This window comes from Gambusia affinis, linkage group LG08, assembly GCF_019740435.1.
Source record: "Gambusia affinis linkage group LG08, SWU_Gaff_1.0, whole genome shotgun sequence".
Lineage (NCBI taxonomy): Eukaryota > Metazoa > Chordata > Actinopteri > Cyprinodontiformes > Poeciliidae > Gambusia > Gambusia affinis.
Window position 1 is genome coordinate 26,792,558 of NC_057875.1, and position 13,026 is coordinate 26,805,583.

Below are 13,026 nucleotides of genomic sequence, written 5' to 3' on the forward strand. Positions count from 1 at the left end.
GACGCACTTGATCTGCATTGAAAGATCACGGATTATGGCTGCCTGTCCTCTGAACATATAATTGCGCAATTTGACGTTTCAGAAATACATTTGCTTAATGGAAACATGGCAATTTCGAAAAAACTCTTGTTTTTTTTGATAGCTGCATTATTTAGCAAAACTGCTGTGTTAACACTTTTTTTTTTGCAACACACCAGTCACATGATTAACGACTGAACGCTGCCACAAATCACAGAGAAGAAGACAACAGGAAGTAGTAGGAGGACGATGGCGCAAAAATGTTTTTTAGTGACTTGTGGTGACAATCCCAAAAATTTTAGTTTTTTTGTCAAAGTTTTGAACACACTGGAAATGGAAACATAGCTACTAACTTTTAAAATTTGACGAGTACCTGTTCCTTTCACTTCTCCTTATGCACACAATCAACACAGTTTCACCTGGTTTCCTTGCCTCTTCCCAGTAACTCAGAAACAATTTTTATATATATATATATTTTTTTATCTCTTCCTCAACCTCTTGAGGCACATTTTCAACTCCATTCTCTGAAAAGACGTTAGCGAACTAAGTTTGGACTTGCAAGTCAAGTGAGAGCATTTGGTTGTAAATTGGGACTGTGTTTCATGTGCTTGTGGTTTGCGGGTAAGGCTGGTTGCCAGCATTGTGTTAGCAAGCGCAGCATCCACTGCGGCCTGTTTTCCACCGTTCCATCCATCGCTTCCAGGGAAATTCTCAACCTGGGAAAAGAACCGCCCACGTACAGCGTTACCTTCGCATCTCCTCTGTTCTTCTTCACACCCTCGCTTCCCCTACATCCCCCCCCCCGTCCACCTCCTCTCCCACCATCACGTATTCGGAGCAACAGAGAGGTATCACCTGACAATTCCTACGGAAGATACTAGAAAGGTCACCACTGCCTGGAAAGCATGCTTTGCCCCGGGTTCTGCAACCAAAACAAACACCTCCGCCTGTTCACAGGATGGACTAAGCTAATCCTGACGCGTACATGGCAACATTCTAATCGCTCGCATCAATATGAATTCATGTGTGAAAGGGTTTGCGTTTTTGTCAGCATGCAACAATTTGCGGTACACATGAGGAGAGGATGCTGATTGAATGCAGTAGAACGTAAAACCCCAAATGAAATCAGTTAAAAACATTGTTCAAATACTTGGTATTTGTTAGTATTTATACACTAACAATAGAAAGAGACCCAGAAATGCAAAGGTATAAAACAGCAGCAGTTTATTTATACAGTCTGAGTGTGTCTGCTTCACTGGCTTCATGTTGATGTTGCTCGACTTCCCACTGCGAAGGCAAGAGCGGCAAAAGAAAAAAGAACTTTGGATTTCTTTTCCCACAAATAAAAAAGGAACTGCAGCAGAATCAGCAGCTATGATATTAGTATAAATTGTGGGGTTTTTTTTGGGGGGGGGGGAATTTTAATCACATCCAAATGTGAGTTTGAGGAGTTCTGTAGAGAGATGTTGAGCTACTAGATGTCTTTACTTTGTTTGAGCCTTGTAGTCAACGAGGCTATAAACACTTACACAGCAACATTCATCTGCCAGGTAAAGACAGAGAAATATATTCAATATCAGAAAGATAATTGACAATATTGAAATCAATTTCTACATCTCTGTCATATTTGCAATAGATAGTTAAATTAAATAGAGGTCCGAGGTTCTTCACATGGAAGACCACGGTCTGAGCATTGACCTTCAGTCTGTGAAACTTGCTCAGCCTGTGCAGACAGAATAACAAACCACTGGAAAGGGAACGAATTGGATCAGACAGAAGAAAAACACCAGCTGTTCAAGAAAATGCTGTTTTATTGATTTCCACACTGCCTTAACAGGAATGCATATTGGGAGCAGCGTGGCGCATCACACCTGTCAAAGGATGCCTTTACCAAACTTTGTAAACACGGAGATGAAAAAGAGATTACTGGGCTTTTTGTACTGGATAGTTTCTTCAGCTACAGCAACACAACAGAATATAACGTGACAAAAGATCACTGGGTGTGGGGTCAGATGTGGCTTTTATTGTTAACATTTAAATAATGCATGCTTTTGGTTTGTTACACGGCACCGTCATTATTTAGGACCTTGTAAGCCATATTCTCTGTTGTGGATATCCACAGTTTTCCATATCAGCAGGGCATCTAATGACAGCACTTCCTAGGTCTAGAAAGTAGGACATTTCTGATTTTTTTAGAAGTCTTCTGTTTTGGTGAGCACCTAACTAATTTTATCAAGTTAAGATGCTAACCACATGCCAAAATTGGTCTGGCCAAGTTCTGGTCCACAAAAATAAACTTGCACTCGAAATCCAGAAAGAATGACGGTCCTTTGGCGGCCCTCACCTGGCAGAGGTTACCACACGTGGAAACACTGTGGAAACACTGGTCTAATCTGGTCTATTATAGTTGACTTGAGTGTGATGAGCCTTATGTATACTATACTATAATGCATTAAGACTGAACACAATTTGAGCGTCAGGGGCATCAGGTTTACATGCAGTCTACGGTCGGACTTTGCATGTGGGATCCAGAAGTACTGCGGCACATCTAGTGGTTCATTTTTTGCGTGTCTGGCACTGCGTTGTTTTTATTTCAGATTTTGAGTGTTTTATGCACAGCATCAACTAAACAAAGAGCCTCTGCTTTGTGACGTAGGCGCCTATAGTTGGAGCCCTGGCCGGAGATGAGCACTGATGATGCCGAAAACAACACTCAGCTTCTGGAGTAGGTGGTGAAACTCTACAAACTCTCTCAATTTCGTCTTCCACTGAACAAAGAGAGCGGCAGAGGAAAACAACCTAAAGACAAGATGCCCCTCCCAAAGCCATTCCACTCTTTTCTCAGAAGCCCAGAGCGATTTTGACGCTTGATATCAAGCATCCAACTTGAGTCGTTTGTTGCCTTTCTGACGCGCAAAACGCTTTTTGTCGGAACGTAACATTAAAGGGATGTGTGCTTACCGACATGCTAATGCTGCTTGACTTTCAGACTTCCAAAGTGTTAACAGCATTCTAAATCTATCATATTCCATCAGAGACAGAAGTGAACTTACCGCAGAAGAATCTAGACTTAAAGTGGAAAACACAGTGAAATGGCTTTATTACTGTGTTTCCATTAAGGAAATGTATTTTCATCACTTGTTCTCACTAAAAACAGCCACTGGTCTTCCTTCTTCCCTCAGCAGCTTCTACACTAAAGAGTGTTTTCAGAGTGACTTGGGCCTTCACTGGTAGGAGTTACTTAGGAGTTTCCAACCAGCTGGTCGTTCGTTAAAGCTGAACACGCCGAAACGTTTGAGTGTCGCAAAGTCACCAGAAAAAAAGTCCAACTACCTTTTTTCTTGAGTTTGCATTCCTCTGGATAATCCGCATTTTTTGCGATGTTTACATCTCAGACTTCTGCATCAAGAATACGTTGAAGTCTTTTCTCAAACCACAATCTGAGCTATGGAAGCTCTGTCACCTTAAAATGCTACCAACGCAGAAGAAACATCTTTCATCAACTCATGTGCCAAACGCAAAGAAGTATGAAGGATGCTCATATATCTGAGATCCGAAGACGGGATTGATGTGACAGTTCCTCCGTAATGAGCCTTCATCTCCCAAGTCCCCCTACAGTGACAGGCCTGCACACTCTGGGTGGAGGTCATCTGTGTGAACTGGGTGCTGCATCCACCAGATGCTAATGGCGTATTTGCTGCCAACGGGGGGAGTCTATCCACGGTGCTTCTTCATTCCCCGCTCCCCAGGTTTTTAAAATGTCATTTATGCCTAATGGCCATGCTCATTAGGCGCGTCTAAAAAGGAAAAAAAACAAAAAAACACACACGCACACACACTCTGGTCATTACTAGCAACATTTGCAGTCAGGCTTCATGCCGAACTCTCTTGTCTGAGTCATCCGTCACAGCCCCGTTCCTTGGCAGTCGGCATCATAAATGACGCAAAGCACAAATCTTTTTAATCATCTGCAACTACCTTTTATCTGCTTACACTGGTGGTGGATGTGTTTTGACAAGGCTGTTTTATCAGTAGTAGTGAGAGACCGAATCTGAAACAACATCCATCACACCGAGGATGCGAAGGCCACTTGGGAGACTGCACAGGCAGCAGTGCGCTAAGAATTGCACTTTACCTTGGAAATGACCCCCCACCCTCATCCCCCCCTGCCCCTGTTTTAGGGGCAATATGGCAGAAAGGAGGCCTGCGTGTGAGTGGGGCCACATTCAAACAATAGCACTCAGCTATCTTTTATTATTTACAGTAGTGTGGAAAAAATAGATTTGTCTTCTTACCGAGTTCCACTTTTGCTTTTCTGTCAGGCTTTTTACTAATTTTATTCACACTTTGCCACATTTAATGTTTCATATCAAGATAAAATATACCGTCAGACAAAGATAAACTGAGCACATACACAATGCAGTGTCCAGATGAGGAATTTGTCAATGGAAATAAAAGCCATTGCAACTGCAGAGTTTCCATTAAATACATTAAAAAAAAATTATAATCACATGTGAATAAGTTTGTTCACATGTCATTAAAAATCATGGCAGCAACAAATGTAAACAGTTAGTTTGTTTTTTTTTAAACACAGCCAGTGATTTTGTTTCCAAATGCTCCTGAACTTCTATAGATTGAGGCATTCTGTGTTACTTTTGGAAATCTTTTGCCTACAGGTTAGTGTTCAGGACTGGATGTGGCTCACAAGGATGAACCAACAAAATGTTGGTTCATTTTGGTCAATAAGTCAGTTGGTGATTTAACATGGAGGCCATTTTTTTCACCTACCTTTATCTTTAAGCTTTTCTAATAAAATGTAAATACACACATTTGCAACAACAACAAAAAAAAACCTCTAAGGGCGCAAAAACTATCTTAAGGCATCTTAGAACTGTGTAAGAAAACTGCATTGACCTAAAAATAATCCTTTCCAAACAATCCCAATGGAGTTAAGAGGATCAAACAGTTAGCATCACTTCTTAGTTCAGTCAATCTAAGACATCTACTCCTCTTCCTGCACCAAATACAACGCAAACGTAATTAAGAAGCATTTTAAAAATGAAATAAATAAACCGCTAATATGTTTATTTCTGCGGAGCGGTGTTGTGTGGGTGTGCAACGCCCTGTCAGAGGAAGAAATAGAGTGAGGGGGAAGAGTAGGTGGGAAGCGGACTGGCTATCCTTTGTCAACTGCTCAGTGCCATTTAATGGCCTGTAAACTCGTTTTGCCGGAGAAAGAACAGGCAATTAGCATACTGAGTGGATTACAAGATTGTTCTGACTCCTGGATTAATGTGTGCACTTAATCTTCTCTTTGCTAAGCGATTCTTGGATATAAAAGAAGCAGCGAGTTCTCTCAGCATCCTAAACATGACACAAGACGCAGTTCTACCTGTGTCACCGTCTTTAGTGTAGTGCCTTTACATATTGCTGTCTAACGATGAAAAGCCTGTCATGTGATAAAAGCGATGAACCTGAGCAGCTCCTGTATCCTTCAGCATCACTTTAGCTCAACGTGAAGTTCACATTCAGAGAGTCTGGAACATCGACATTTACTCTCCTTTGGAGGAAATCTATCAACATCCACTTCAGACGAGTCCACAGATTGTGCTTTTGAATTTAGACCTGGACTTTGACTAGGCCAATATTTCATGAAGTCTTTCTTTAGTTCATTTGGGGCCGAATGGATTCGCAGTGATGCAGAAAAAAAACAAACAAACAAAAAAATTTATTTTCATCTTCTAGGAGATAATTGATTCTGACTGGTATCAAAATCTCATTTCCACCAGAGCGAAGGTAACTCCACAGCATGATGCTGCTATCACCATCTTTGGTGGGGGGTTTTTTGTGCCACATGAGCCCATGGATCAGCCTGGCCCATTGCCTTCCTGAGTTATTCTGCGTGATTATAATCTTGCTCCACAACACAGTCGGGGTTTTCTCCCATTCACTTATACTTCTCTGGAAGATTTTCAACCGGACCAATCAGTGAACAGAAGGAGAAGTTATGAGCAATGATGTTGACTTTCTGCTGCGGTTTAGAACTATAGTCTGCCTGTAGCTTTAACGAAGGCAAAGGAGGAAGTGAACGAAGACGTTCAGTCCTTGTTGGTCATGCTTCTAATTATGGAATTAACATTATTAGTCAGCTGGTTGATGTTGTGAATGCTTTTAAGAACCACTCTACAGTTTTGTGCTTGCAAAGCTAACCTAGCGGTTAGCATTGTTGATACAAGTGTAGAAGTCAGCTGGTCTGAATTTTGACCAGCAACAACACGAATGATGGGCATGATTTTTCCCACAAGCTGCGTTTCCATTGCAAACGTTTGTGAATATTTCACCAATGTTGAAAAGAGACAGTCTCACAAATGCTGTGTTTCCATTAAATAAGAAACAGAATTAAAATACGCTTGACCATGTGATAAGTCATTAAAGAACAACCACTTCCTGTCGTCGTCTTCATCTGAAGTGTGTGCCAGTTGCAACATCAGGTTGTTAATTATGTGAGCCGTGATGTGAAAAATGGAAGAAAAAAAGTTTCCAATGCAGTTTTGCAAAATAAACCAATTTCAAAACAGCCAAAAAGCAACAAGGAAACATGAAATAACTAAAGTGCTTTTCAAAATTGCAGTGCATCCATTACACAAATTAATTTTTGAAATATTAAATTGAGTAATTATATGGTCAATGGAAATGCAGCTCATGCTGGTAGTTATTAGATTTTTAGGACTTTTGTTTCAATTGTTTCACTTTGATTCATTGAGTAAAAAAAACAAAACAGGGCTGATCCTTTCAAACCAAAATGTCAAACTGAACAATGTTTTAGTTAAAGTTACCACGACTTCCTTCCTTTTTGAAAGCTACAAGTTTTTTTTGTAAATAATCCTCTAATGATGCAAAAAATGTTAGGCTTCTAAATTAGCATTCAGATGAACTGGTGTGATGTTTTCTTGCCAATAAACAGTCTCTGTGTAAACCTGAAGTTCAGATTCCCTAACAGAGCTGTGCAGGGCAGCACACTGTGGCCTTCAGCTCTCAGGAAACCCAAACGCTATTTATGAGCCGCAGAACTGCACCGCATGTCTTCACAAACTCCGGCTTCTCCTGCTATCTCTGCCATCGCTCCTGACTCGCTGTACTCATTCGCCGGCTTTGATATGATCTTTAATCCTCGGCTCCCCCACCTCACCTTGGAATCGAGTTGTCGGCCCCCAAAAATGAGGCGAGCTGATAACGTTGCATCACCGTTGCTCAGTGTCAAGGTGGGGTTTCTGAAAATGGCAACTTCAGCTGCTTAGAGGCCACAATCAGGATGTGGAGAGACACGACTTTTTTGCAGAAAAAGTGCCAAAATCCAACAGCTCCACTTTTATTTCTATTTTGTAGTCGATGTTAAAAACATAAATACTTTATTCTTCTTTGGAAACCTCAGAGGCGGTACTCTAACGCAAACAGGACTTAAAATGTTAGAGAAATTATGTGGTGACTAGACTGGGCACCGTTTAACAGTGCTATCAGGTTATGCTAACTACAACACTCTTAGGTGTGGGGGTTGTTACTGAGAGAAAAATACAAGAAATGAGCTATTATCGCTATCAGTTAGGTTTTAAAAATGAGTCAGAGGAAGCACAGAGTTGTAGGAGGCTAACTCAGGAAACTGAATGTTCTTCGGCTGTGTCTGTGTTTTTTCCTTCAGGAGGCTAAAACCAGGGTGTCCGCACGTCCTTTAAAAGTCTTAAAAAGCCTTAAATTCATGTATGTAAAATGAGTAGATTAAGATGTCTTAATTTCATTAAAAAAGAATTAATTTAGCCTTAAATACAATGTGGTTCTAAAATTCTGTTCTGACAGGACTCTTTTATCTCATCTATACTCGAATATGTTTTTCTTTCCTGTCAGGCAAAAGTTTGAGTCACACACAGAAATCTTCACTGCGTTCTACCGGTGCTTAGCTGGTAATATAGTCGTGCTGCCTAGCTAGCTAGCTTTTCTGCATCCATCAAGTGTGAATGGCTCGACACATGGCAGTTGGCGAATGACAGTGACAAAGCACAAAATTTCACATGCATGAATTGTCATCTGCAAGTTTGGAGAAGGAGAGACATGGGCCCCCCGTGTGTCGAGCGCAAATTTATCGGCAGTTGGCCAGACGAGGTTTGTTTCCGTCACCGCCTCGGTTCTATTCCCAACCCGTATGAGGACATCTGGGTTCTGTCCCAAAAACCTTTTTAAGCTTGGTACTATGACGGTAAATAAGGTTGTAGAGAGCTGCTGCCCAGAGCCACAAACAGACTCCAGAAATGTCAGTTTTTCTATTGCTTGATTGTATTACAGCAGAATATCCACAAGCTTTCCCTGCATTTATAGTTTTTTTTTCCGTCTTAAATTTCAATAAAATGTGGCATTAGGAAGGTCTTAAAAAAATCTAAAATTTGACTTGCTAAACGTGTAAACATCCAAGCTTATTCAGCAATAACTGGGATAATTGTTTTGTGCTTGAATTCTTAGTTTTTTTTATAATTGGATGCATTTTAATTGGTTTGGGGGCTTGTCCGGGGCAACATTCACATTAGAACCACCACTGGCCATCATTGAGATGAGATCTCATCGTTCATACACTGTAGACCAGCGAATAATGAGTGTCATGCATGTGAGCGTTGGTCTGGAGTCGTTTTTGGTGGCAATAATCTGTGAAAAGAAAGCGAGCAGCAGCAAGGCAACAAACAAAGCAAGGCTGGATCTCCCTTCGCTTTAAGAAGGCCTTTTCTCCTAAACAACCAATAATCGTTACTAATGCCATCCCTTTCAACTTCTTTATGCATTTTTTCTCAATGAGTCCATTGCAGAGACTCTGTGTTTTCCAGCTCCTCTTTCTCCTCACTGGTTCGTCTCTAGAGAGACTTACAGAAAGTTCCCTTCTCTGCTTCTTGAACAACAAAGTTGGGCTAAATAAGAGCTGCAAAGAGAGGCCTTGAAGCTGCTGTAACACAACACCATGACTCATTTTTGCAAACACATACAAACTCTTGTTCTGTAAAAGCGATTAGTGTTCCCAACCCACCCCTCCAAATCTGCTTGTGTTTACCTCCAAGGTGCCCTGTGGCACAGCAGGGTTGAACGCAGCATCAGACCGCCCAGCAGAGGTTTAATAAAAACTATTTACTCCAACTGAATTATTAACATTGACCAGAGACCGCGGGAATCTCTCAGACAGCTGCCTCTCATCCCAAGGTCTCTCTCCAAAAACAGAGCGGAGGATGCAAGACGCACTCGCACATCACACACATGACAGCGAGCCTCAAACTGTGAAGTAAGCAGTCAAAAAATTACAGACTTCAGAAGCAACCTCGGGGGGGGGATAAACACTTTCTGCCAGGAAAGGCAAGTGATAATTTTTCCATCTTGACTTGTAAAACACAGCTGGTTTTCCATCTGAGCAAAAGATTAAGTGAGGAGGTTGGTTTTTTTTTTTCCTGCTCTGTCCAATAAATCCGACAGAAACTTTCTGGAGTCTCGGAGGACGCTCGGCTGTTGCTGTACGCTCGGCGGGTTCCTCGTAGCCGTGTGTCTGTCTGCGGCGTGCTCGCTCGCTCGCTCGCTTCGCTTCTGCTGAGCGTAACAATAAAGCCGAGCCGAATGTGAAGTCCTCGCTCAGCAACTTTAGTGCTGGCTCCGCGAACAAAGGGGTCAGAGCTTACAGTAATTTCTGTTCTCTCCACATCGATATATGACGCTTCACTCAGGGCAATGAGAACCTGTCCAGAGCTATAAAACAGATCTGTTTATATGAAGTCAGACGAACGGCCTCCGCCCGCGCGCACAGAGCAACCTTTTGACCCCTGGGTGTGAAATAGGGAGGCCGTGTGTGGTTCAGTTCGACGTCCCCTTGGCAAAAAGCACTGAAGTCAGCTCCGGTTTATTACAGCTAATGTACCATCTGCTTCCCAGGGTGACTCCTCATTAAAACTGGAGACGATAAATAACATATCTCACGTCTGCAGGACTGGACCTTAATGTGACCACTGGTATAAGACACTTACTGCAATACAGTGCAAGCAGATACTCTTTAAAGGGGTGGTATTATGTGTTTTCCAGACACAGGGTGTAATTTCACAGCACAATCAAGTGACTGTTTTACCTTCAGTTATAAAAAGGCTAATGCATATGTCAAATATGACTTTGTGATTTAACGTCTTGAAAACGGGCCTTTATTTCTGGGCTAGGTCCACCCAGGCATTTCGCTCAGATGAATGGTTGCCACTGGAGGTTGAAGGATTTCTAAAATATGCATGAATGAATCAAAACAAAACTCCAGCTATGTTTTTGATGAGGGAAGATTACAACATGATGTGAAGGTCAAAAGAGTCAGTTTTACAGATCCGTATCAGTCCATATCAATCTCGATTTTGATTTTTTTAGCTACATGAATATTTACCCTTTAAAAATTTTATTTAACACATTTAATCACAATGTTTTGTGGGTTTTTTTTTTTTTTTTACTTGCAAATGTCCTGACCCGGAATCTTTGAATTCGTGTGTTTCAGGTTTGCTCCTAAATCTGATGTGATGGACGACACACACACTTTTCTTGGCCTTCTGGTGTTAATTTCTGCTTCAAAAAGCTACCAGAGTGGACATTGGAATAGACTATTGTTGTGTTCTAGTTGTACTAAAAGGAGTTAGCCCATCAGCAAAGCTAAAAAAACAAAGCATCTCAATGCTAAACATCAGCAACACACAAGAAGGTCCAGGAACGCTTAGATGGTGCACTGTGCACCAATCTAATGGCTGAATAACCCGAATAACAAACTGACAACATACGTTTCTTTGCTGTTGAGCACATGTGTTTTTTTCATTCTATAATTTAGCAGCAAAAAGGGATTTGAACTGAAAATGTTGCTTATTTTGCAGGTGAATGGTTTTTTATTAAAATGCAATTAATTTAATTGCAGACCCTGCAATTAACTCAATTCAAAACTTCACCACTAATCAGAACGTTGCTGATGACTAAACACCGGAAAAGTTGAGAGACATTAAACCAAATATTTGTCAGGGTGCATATCTGAGGTTGTGTGTGTAATTTAGACGCTCCGTGTCAAAATCCATCATAAATTCAACTAATTCAACAAACCCTTTTTTTGTTTTTCATTTTTTGTTGTATAGTCACAACCAAATCCAAAAACAGAAAAGCTCAAATTACGGTGTCATTCATGCCCGTGATAAGTGGGTGCAAACTGCTTACTGGCTCCTCATTGTGTGAAGTCATCTGTCACGTTTACACTCAGCCGGGATTCAATCGCTTTGAGTTTCACTCACTCCTATGAATTAATACGTCTTCTAAATACCCTGCTTTGCTTTGAAACGTTCACATTATGACATCAAAGGTGAGAAATGGAGACGGTGTGTAAAAATCCTCGTCAAGACAAAAGGCCCGCTTCTCTCAGAGAAATTAAAGAATGCCTCTCCGAGATTAAATGAAAAACAGTGAGACCAAGAGTCATTTCTAAAAGAAAATTGATAACCAGATTATAGAAGTGCCATCTGATGCAACACGGTGATTACCCAGCAGACACGCCTTCGCCATAAAATGGCCGTATAGTTTCTAAGGTTTGCTAGCTAAAACTTGAGGTAACGCCGTTGTCAGCCTTATAAGCTTGTCAATAATGAATCGTAATCTCGTCTGTTTACCAGCCTCCCCAGACGAGGAAATTAGCCATTACTGTCATCGTGAATTACAAGGACATATGTGCGTGGGTGTGTAGCTGTGTGTGTATGGAGGCAAAATAAATAGCAACTCCCTCAATGCTGCTTAATTTAAGACAACTGGCTAGAGGGGGTGAGGTGGTTTATATAAGCATCTGTTTGCCATTCAGAGCCACTTATAAGATATGTGCAGTAAGACAAATCTAAAGGTACAAACTTTTCTTAAAGGGGCAGTATTATGTAAAATTGACCTTTTCGGAGCTGTTGTAATGTTATTCCCTCATCAAAGACATACCGGGATTTTTGCTTTGAGTCTTTCATGTTTGGTTAAGAAATCCTTGAATCTTCGCCTCCCCCGCCACTCCCTCACTCAGCTCCTTCAGACTAGCCAGCAGTAATTAGCAAACACCTGGTGGAGCTGGGCATCAGCTGAGCCCATTGTAGGAGCTCTTTCTCAATGAAACGCTGATAAAAACACAGTTAAAGCTTTAATAGAGGAGCCATGTTATGATGACTTCCTGAGCAGCTTCATAAAGAGGCAGAGGCTCAATTTTAAGCTGTTTAATTACAAAGCAAAATTTCTTTTAAATCATATTTGATATATATGGCAGTTTTATAACAACTGGAGGTAATAATAGTGACTTCATAGCACTATGGCACTGGAATGAACCTGGGAAACACAGAGTACTGGGCCTTTAAGTCCAGAGTTTTATATAACACAGGGCTGGTCATGATTCAGCAGCCGGTAGAACCTTCAGAAGAAAAAAAAATATTGAAGCTGATTCAGACCAAAAGCTTAGTTAGAACATTTCAAAGTCCAAAACCTTCAGCATGGAGAGAAGGACTGTCAGCCTGCAGTGGCCGTCTGGAGGCACTCTGGGCTGGGATGGAAGTGATGGAACAGTCCAATCCACAGGTGGAACTAGAGGCAGAAAACTACTAAATGTGTCCAGCCCTGGAGCTCCGACTCTTCATTTTTCTAAATTGCATTGTTTACGCTAGCTTGCAATCGCTACTTCCTGTTTATTACAGCCAGACGTAGCGTCAACATTTACATTTACGCTTTGAGCAACCTGGTTGATTCGCTCCAAATCAGCATATGGAAACAAAGCTAATTGGCATTTTCTCATGTTCTTTTCTTTTTTGCGACTTTTTAAAAGCTTGCTCAAAACTTGCATAACTGGATGAAATCAAAGCTATTAAGGAATTTTGTTCCAGTCCTCCTCATCTGATGCAAGACTAAGTTTAAGCCTAGCTTTAATCGACTTAGACTCTGACATACTGTGGGGTACGAAGGAGGTAATGG

The 13,026-nt window shown here is 41.3% G+C and overlaps 1 protein-coding gene across 4 annotated transcripts in view; it reads right to left on the reverse strand.

Annotated features, from left to right (window-relative positions):
- Positions 1-13,026, reverse strand: part of mgat4c (mgat4 family member C) — a 134,579-nt gene that overhangs the window by 75,920 nt on the left and 45,633 nt on the right. The gene's annotated exons all lie outside the window — the stretch shown is intronic.